General features: G+C 41.6%; 1 protein-coding gene across 2 annotated transcripts in view; it reads left to right on the top strand.

Annotated features, from left to right (window-relative positions):
• The first annotated feature begins 759 nt into the window (after nucleotides 1-759).
• The window catches only part of PCGF3 (polycomb group ring finger 3), a 62048-nt gene continuing 54165 nt past the window's right edge, over nucleotides 760-8642 (top strand). Inside the window, exon 1 of one of the 2 annotated variants that reach the window (XM_049796389.1) lies at nucleotides 760-980. The gene's annotated coding sequence lies outside the window, so the exon portion shown is untranslated. Of the gene's footprint in view, nucleotides 981-6086; nucleotides 6143-8642 lie in introns of those variants that run through there. The other variant, XM_049796388.1, reaches the window with a different exon arrangement.

Raw genomic sequence — 8642 nt, 5'->3', positions numbered from 1 at the left:
GTACTTGTCTTTCCAACCCTGGCATTCAGCCACTTGGTGTGAAGTTGAACTTGGCACGGCCTTCCCAAGCTTTATGCGTGCTCCTTGACCGAAGACCTCACAGCTTTCAACTCTCAGGATGCCAAAATCCTCAGTTACATTTGTTGCGAGTGTCTGAGCCACCTGCAATTTGCCAGCAAGCTGCGTGTCTTGCCACCAGCGCTCCCAGCTCCTATTCAAGTTTCCGTGCTGACTGCTTAAAAAGACACCTGATGTGCTTTTGAGGAAAACCTTGAGACAGCTTGGAGCAACGAAGGGCCTTACCCTGCCGAAAATTCAGTCACCTCCATTAACCTCACCCTGCTCCCAAGTTCAACTCATTTGTCAAGGCTGGGCACCCCAGGGACCCGGCCAGCCCCCCTTGGCCCTGCCTCCCGGTACGGCCGCAGCCTGCTGACGGGTGGCACAGGCAGCCCGCTGGCCACCGCGCCCGCGCCCGGACCCCGCCCCCGGACCCCGCCCCGCCCTGGCACGCGCGCGCGGCGGGGGGTGGGGGTGGGGGAGGGCGCGTGGGCCAGCCCCGCTCCTCGGGGGAGGGGGCGGCCGGAGCCTTGGCCGGGTGAGCCCCCCGCGCGCATGCGCCCGGAGCGCGGCGGCGCCCCCGCTCGGCTCCATTCGGGCCGCACTCGGCTATTTCCGCCTCTTTGTTTTAAACTCCGGGCCGAGCCTTTTAATTTTACTCTCCTTCCTCCCCCCCCCTTTTTATTTTTTTAATTTTTTTTTTTTTTTTTTTTTTTTGCGGGTGAGGAGAAGAAGGGCTGGTGTTTCCCTCTGTCTCGCGTTACCTCGCTCGCATCCTCTGCTTTCTCTCTGCAGTGGCGCCCGGAGAAGGACGGGCCGGGGAGCAGAGGATCGGTGGTGGGGAGCAACCCCCCCCAGCCCCGTGAAGCGACCGCATCCCTCCCCCGCCAACGGACACGGCGCCGCTCCTCCCCCGTCAGGTCAGTCCGTGGCCGCGGCGTTGCGTGGGGTGGTGTGGGGGTCCGCCGGTAGCGGGGCGGAGGTCCCGGCCTTCCCCCGCCCCGCTGTGGGGCTGCGGGCTGGATGAGGCCCGGCGAGGGTCTTGGGGACAGGGCGGGCCTGCCCCCCCCGGTGTTTGCGGCGGGGGGCTGCGGGTGGGCCTTCCGGCACGGGCGGGGGTGGGGGAGGGTGCGGAGCGAGGGTCTTCGCTGCCCCGCGGGCCTTGTGGCTTCCAGGTGTCCGGGGTTTTTGGGGGGTGTACCGATGTGCTATGCTTGAACTTCCCGTGCTGCAGCAAGCACGCTGTATCCTCGGGGAGGGTGGCGGTGTTAATAGGGGAGATTGGATTTTGTGGGGGGTTCCCCTCCCCAGAAACCCCTCCCGGAGCAGGGAGTCTTCCGTGGGCCCGGGGAGCGTCTGTCCTTGTCCTTCTGTCTGTCTGGACAACTGCCCCCCCGCCCCAGGGGAAGGTGGCTCTTGTCTTCTGGGGGAAAGGAAACCGCCCCCCCCCCCCCCCCCCCATCCCTTCCTACCCCCGAGCAGAGTTGGCTGTTGTGTGGAAGGGCCCGGGACTGGCAGCTCAGCCGCGGGCAAGGCCGTGGTGCCTGTGGGGAGCGGGGTGGATGGAGCTGTACCTCGTTGTCCCTGAATGCTTCCTCCCCTTCAGGGGTGGGTTTGCGGACCTCCAAAATGCCACGGCTTTGGGAGAAAAAAGGGTCGCTTTGAGGAGCGGGGTGGCGGTTGGTAGCGGTGGAGATGCCGTTTCCAGTAAGCTAGAGAATAGAGGGGACATGCCCCTGTGCAGGTGTGTGTGGCTTCGGTGCTGTGTATCTAAGTGGCATATGGCCTTTTAAGTCTTGTGAGAAGTAGGAAGTGAAGTGGGACTCGTAGGTAAAATATAGAAAACTTGTGGTCTGAGTTGTTTTAAGGTGTCAGCATATTTATTTATTAATTTGATATTACAAAATTCTGATTGTTTTCTCGACCACTGAGTTTTAGTGAGTTGTCATGCTGTCAGATTTGGTTCTATTAAGTTAGTCTCGTTTAGTCTGAAAGTGTCAGGCATTGCTTCAGAGTGCCCTGTGTGGAAAGTTTAGCATGTCCTGAAGTTAATAAGTCTCACAGGAGGCTTGATGATTATGGTTTATGAAGTACTTGGATGTTCTTTTGTTACTTCACGTTTGATTTTTTATTTTCTTTTTTTTAATTGTTGCAAACTATCACTCTATGCATGCTTTGTGTCAAATTAGTTTAGCTGTTTCCTGCCTTCTGTATGAAATGTGTGCCTCTGAGAAATCAGTTCAAGAAATTCTGTTGTATTATCTGTGTTATATACTCTGGAATGTTCTTCTGGAAATACTTTGTTTGGTGTTTTTCAAAATACTGCTACATAATTGTTTTCCAGAGTTTCATGGAAGAATTAAGTTTGTGGATGAAAAGGTTTGAATTTAAAAAAGACACAACAAACAAAACGGTTGAGATGAACCTTATGTTTAAGGAGCATCCCATGTATGTATCTTCCATTGTAAAATGGTTTCCTTTATAAAGCATGAACAACTAGGCATATGGTGAATAAGTTATTATTGTTGGGTAGCATACTTGTGAACTTTATGTTCATTCTTTTAGTGGCAGATCAGATGAGAATCTGAACTGTGATACTTATCGTGTCTCATAAAGGTCCTCTGCAATTCATATAATTCTTTGGTTGGTGAGAAGGTGAATAGAAATAGAAACCTTGTACCATTCCAGTAGCTCTGCTGTTTCGATGTAAGTTGTACTTGTAGATACTTCATAATGTGTTTAAAATACAGAACCTGTGCAGAACTGAAGGTACTTGGTGAGACCACGCAGGATGCATTAGAAAAGGGTCAGGCGGTTTTCTAAAGAGATACATGGGGTACTGCAACAGAAAGCTTGGAAATAAATAAATTTTAAAGCATTTTGTAAGTCACTTTTTGAGCAAAATCTGTTTGATTTCTTTATGTGGGCTGATCTAGCCAGCTTGATCTTGTTACTCTGCTGTCACCATAGAAAATCAAGACTGAATGCTTCTAAATGCTGTTTTAAAGTCAACTAAGAGATTGTAACTATGGTTGCCTAATACTAATGCCTAGAATGGCAGAAATTAATTACCATGCTATGAAAGACTTCTACTAAGAGACTGTAAAGTACAGATTCTAGTTGCTGCAGCTGCCCGACCTACTCTTACTTCTCCTGACTACCTACATGATTTAGAGGAGGTCATATCTAAGCTTTGTATTTGAGATACAGGTAAGCTTTCTTGTCAAGAACCATTCTACATTTGCTTTAATAGCTTCCATTTTCTTTTGCCCATATGACTGTTTAATCTAGGCAGCCTTTTTAGCTTTTGTCAGGTAATGATCTCCCAGGACTGAAATAATTTCAGATTAAATTCCTAAACTCTCTGGGAAACTCGGTAAGTAGAAGTATTTCCATTGAAGCTCTAAGCTAGATATGACCTACAAAGTGGATGTGGACATGATGTTTTGAAAAGCATGCAGGTTGATAGTGTTCCACTTTTCAGCTACTGTCATAAGAGATGATACCAGTTTACAAGAAGTGTAATGAGATACTGTATGCTATAAAATAAACATTTTCTCTATTTTTTTGCTTGGGAACTACTGTGTACTACTGTTGGTACACATGAGGAAGTAGAGTTACTAAATGGAAGCTTTTATTGATAATGGTATTTGGAGATGCAGTGGATTTAAGGCTGTTGGCATTCCTGAGGGTTTAGTAGTTTAAACTCTGTTCTCTTTTTGTCATTGCTAGTAAAGTTGTTTAATGATGGTTGAAATTACTCTGATTTGCTAGGTTAGGTATGTTTAGAGGAAATGTAGAGAAAACCTCAAAACTGCTCAGGGCAGTTGGATTGGAATAGGTTAAAAGCCAGGCAGAAGCTGTCTGTCTTATAGCTTAGGCAAGACTTGTTTTGAAGCTCTGTCTTGAAGTAAATTTATAGTTTTGCATTCCTTGCACCTCCCTTTTTGAAATGCAAGCTTGCTGTATTAGGCTTTAAGTGTAGCTAATACGTGAAAGTCATAAATACAATAAAAGGGAAGAAAGAAAGGGGTTATCTGCATTAAAAGCAGTCTTTGCTATTGTGGTATGTAACACAGTTTCACTGCTAACTGAAGACACACTGTAAACAGTGTTTGTTCTATAATGGCTCTAAAGAGCCAAGAAAAAACTTGCTGCTCCTATCTGAATTAGATTTTCTCAAGTTAATTTGACTGAATAAGTGCATCTATATTTAAATCAACAGACTATGAAAGTGAAATACTCAGCGTGGTGAGCAGTAGTGAGATTGAAAGCCTTATTTGCTGTTGAAAGTTTAATTGAAGTTTGATACTGTAGAGACCTGAAGTCCTGCAATCGTATTGCAGAGCCAGCATTGTAGGAAGGAATATAGCAGCAGTGAGTTGATCAATGATACTATTTTCCCTTTTTTCTTTTTCTTTCTTTTCTTTCCTTAATCAGAAACAGTACTTTATACTAGGAGCTTCGTATTTTACGTAGGAACTTCAGGGTCTTTCTAGTCCTTTGTCAAACATAGCGTGTATTATTCAAAAGTGGGGGGAATGGCAAAGTATGATGAACTCAAATTACTTGTTCTTTGTGCCAAAAGATGACTGCTCTCACAGTTATGACTGCCTCTTTTTCAAATCACAGTTTTAAGCTGATGGAGCCAGTGGGGGAAATTGTTGAGGTGGTGGGGGGGGAGAACTGGAGATAATAGAGGTATGTGTGTTGGCATTACTACAATGCAGGGTAAGACTAAGGAAGAAATATGCAACTGTGAGGAAAACCATTTTTTTTTGGTAGTTTTGCTGCTAGTGGAAGAACTTATTTAAACTAGCTCTACCATTATTTTCCATCTCTCTGCAAATTGGCAAGAAGGAGACATTATTATCCCTACAGACATATATTTAGGTTGACGTTAGCAGATAACTATTTTGTATCCTGACCTTGTGACTAGCAATAACATAGAAGTATATCTACATTAAAAGGGCTTGTGGTTTGGTGGCAATAAGAATCCTTCTTGTATGAAACTGAGGCTATCCTTATTGTTGGAAACTAAGGATATCTTTGCTTTGTGAATAGCATAAATTAATTTTGATTTAAGGTAGGAAACATTCTGTGTATATTGTATGTTGGCGAGAACGTACTGTGCTGTATTTGCTTAATTAAGATAGGAAAGTTATTTTTTCAGATTGCCAGAATGAGTATCGTGTTATTGCTGACTTGCAAGTGGCATCTTGTCAAGTTTTTCAGGTTTAGTTAAGAACTTTCTTTTCACTCTCTGCATAACTAGATAGTCAGTGATACTATCTTTAGTTGATTATTATATAATCATTGTGATGTTACTGGATATAATGCAAATCTTGTGTGAACTATGTGTGATGTTATGCCAGAACAGGTTGTCTCAGCTATCTTCTCTTGCAACGTGCATGCAAACGTTATATTAATGTTTGTAACCATAAATTTCATTTATTCATGAAAACATGTAAGCATTGACAGTGCAGTGTTTGCCAATTTTTTGTCAGGTAACATGTTGTGCTGTACAGCTTTTTCTAGTTTGTGACCTGAAAGAACAAGTTGAAAGGTACAATACAACTGACTAACTTATATATTCTTTATGAATAATTGTCTATGACATTTTGTTGTATCTGAACTATTAGTTTTAGTACGCAGATTGGCATAGTGAAAGCCATAGGTCAGTTGATTACTTAGTTGAAGGACGTTGCCAAATTTATTTTACTTTAGTAGACAAGATGTTTATTTTTATTATAACAAATCTATTTTTTGTACTGAGCAGTGGCAATCAGCAGAACTTATTTGAGGAATGAGATTATATTTTTTTTGTAATGTAGTGGCATGCTTTGTTCTTTCAGAGTGACTTTTCCCAAAAATCGTTTTGACATAGAGACATTTGTGAGTTAAAAGTTGTGTATGGATTGAGATCTTATCTTAGCTCTGTGTTGCAGATGATTGTATTTCATACTGTTCCATTGTGATAATAATTGGGTTTTGTTTCATTTATATTTTTTTCCGAAAATATAAAGTATGTTCTAGACACAAGAACACTGATCTTGATTTGAGGATTCAAAATAGGCAAGAGGTAAGGGAATTTTTTATATGCTTGTTTAAGTACCGAATCATGCACACAGCTGAAAATACATATGCCCCTGTTTCTAAATCAAAGTATTTATATTTCAGACTCTAATTTTTGTTAAACCTGTATCTATTAAAGATACTTCTAACACTATTTATGCACTTTAAGAGAGTGCTAACACACTGTAATCATATCAGTCCTTTTAATGCATGAAATACTTTTCTTTCCATCTTTGAATTATTCCTTTTTTCTAAGGTGTGGACCCCAAACCAGTGTTTGTCTGATTGTTTCTGTCTGCGCTTATGAAAGCCCCACAGTTGTAGTGCTACAGTGAAGGGATTCCCTTAATCTTTCTTGCTTTAGCACTATACTAGTTGGCTGTTTCCTGACTGTTTTTCAAGCTTTACTGAATCTTTTTCAAGGAAAAGCAAGCATAACACCACCACTTGTTAAATGCTCACTTAGAATTTCTTACCCACAAGTGCAAGTTGCTCTTGCCCTATGCAGAAGCCTGCACTTGCAGAAAAGCTCTTTTGTGTTGCTGGGCAACAGTGTAGTAAAAAATTATGCTCTGTGAGTGAAATCCATCAGGTTTAAAGATGAATATTTACCTTTTTTAGGACCAGTTGCATGGATTTATTTGCATGGATTTATTTCATTTGTTGAATGAAGTAACTAAACTGCCTTTTCCTGTAGCAGTTTCCTAAGGCTGATTGCAAAGTAGCCTTGCATCTTAAATCAATTTATGCTTTAATGTCCTGCTTTTTGTATTGGGTTGCTATAAGATGATAATTAATTCACAGGTGTTTAGTTAAAATCTTGGTAAAGGAAAGTTCTTTGATCTATGCTTATACTGTTCTCAGGCAAATTGTGAAGAAATGCCCAATATTTTTGTATTTTTTTTCCTGGAAAATCCTTTCTTCTTTCCCAACCATCTTTTCTCAGCGTGTTTGGATTTCATAAATTATCATTACCTTACCTTGAATCTGTACTTTTAAATTCTGAAGTTCATTGCTACCATCTATGTCTATTCCTGCAGTGAAATATAAAATCGAGTCCATTTGAAATACTGTGGTAATACCTTATTTTACCAGAAGTTTCAGTCTAACTGTTGCTGAGCAGGAGCAGTTTAATTGAAAGGTGCTTTTTAGTAACATTTATCTTGGTTAACAGTAGCGTTATGCTTGGTGGCACGAGAGTGAGTAGTGTATGTGCATAACAATTTATTATTCTTGTGTTTCTAATCTTCTATTTCTTGACTGGCTAGAATGAGGTAGAAGTCCCTCTCAAGATCAGATCATTCTGTAACAATTTCAGAAGAGACTTGTGTTTATATTAATAAAATGCTTCATTCGTACTTCTTATTTCAACCGCTGTCCATAAGAAAACTAGTCTAGATTTGTATAGGCTTATATCTGAGGTAGCATAAATGGCACTGGACCAGATAAGAAGCCTTCTGGGTAACTAGTGGAGCTAATTTTCTTCGGTTCAGATTCTCACATGTGAGATTCTTTCAAGACTTGACAGAAGTTACCAGAAGCAGTCTGTGTGTGTTGATCGAAGTGGTATTAAATGAATTTTGGCACTTGAAGATTTTATTTTGTTAATATCTTCAAAATATGTAAGTATAAAAAGGACTGTATTAGTTGCAGTCATTTTTAGTGCAACTCTTTAGGCATAGTCTTAGATGCTACCACCAGAAATTGTTTAGCAGGAATATGTTTGCTCTAATCTGTAACAGTTACTCAAATTATGTAAGGTTATCATGCCCAGATGATAATAGCTCATGGGTTGTGTGATTATGATTTTATGACTAAAAATGGCTTGAATTTGGACAAAGTGTTACAGATACAGAGAGGATAATGCCTTGTTTTGTTTTGTTGTGTTTTTTTTTGGACAAAAATATGTTTTACCCTGGCCTTTTTTCTTTTTTACTGAAGTTAACAATGCAATGGGACACAAGAAAGTGTAGGACTAACTCTGTATATAAGCCATTCTGTGATCAAGTATGTAAATGGATTATGGTTTTACAAATTAAGTATTTTTGCTACTTTGGGAAGGGGAAGTACATTCTGTCCCCATGTTTTAGTTCCTCGCTCCATAACTCCTCCACATGGGTCAGATGACTTGCCTAGTGGGACTTGAGGTAGGCTTCCAAAGCCACTGCTCTGTCAGGGCGTTTGTTCTCCCATCACAAGCATGAGTCGACACTGAATTGAATCTCTGGAGGTGATTGGAAAGTGTCATGGGGATTTATTTTCTCTTTAGAATGTGGAAATGCAGAGTATAAGGATAAGTGAAAAGATTCCAGATTCCTCTTCTGTAGCCTCCATTATTAGGCCTGATGTTACTGTAAGATATATTTGCTGGAAGAGTGAAGACAAGGGAAAAATGAGCTGCTTTTGCTTATCCCCAAGATTCCTTAGCCACTTATTTCTTCCCATGATAAGTAACCTTTTTTCAAGTTAACCATCAGTTATCGCCATCTGCAGACATTGACAATTTT

Source organism: Accipiter gentilis, chromosome Z, assembly GCF_929443795.1.
Source record: "Accipiter gentilis chromosome Z, bAccGen1.1, whole genome shotgun sequence".
Taxonomy (NCBI): domain Eukaryota; kingdom Metazoa; phylum Chordata; class Aves; order Accipitriformes; family Accipitridae; genus Astur; species Astur gentilis.
This window is presented reverse-complemented; position numbering and strand designations above follow the sequence as displayed.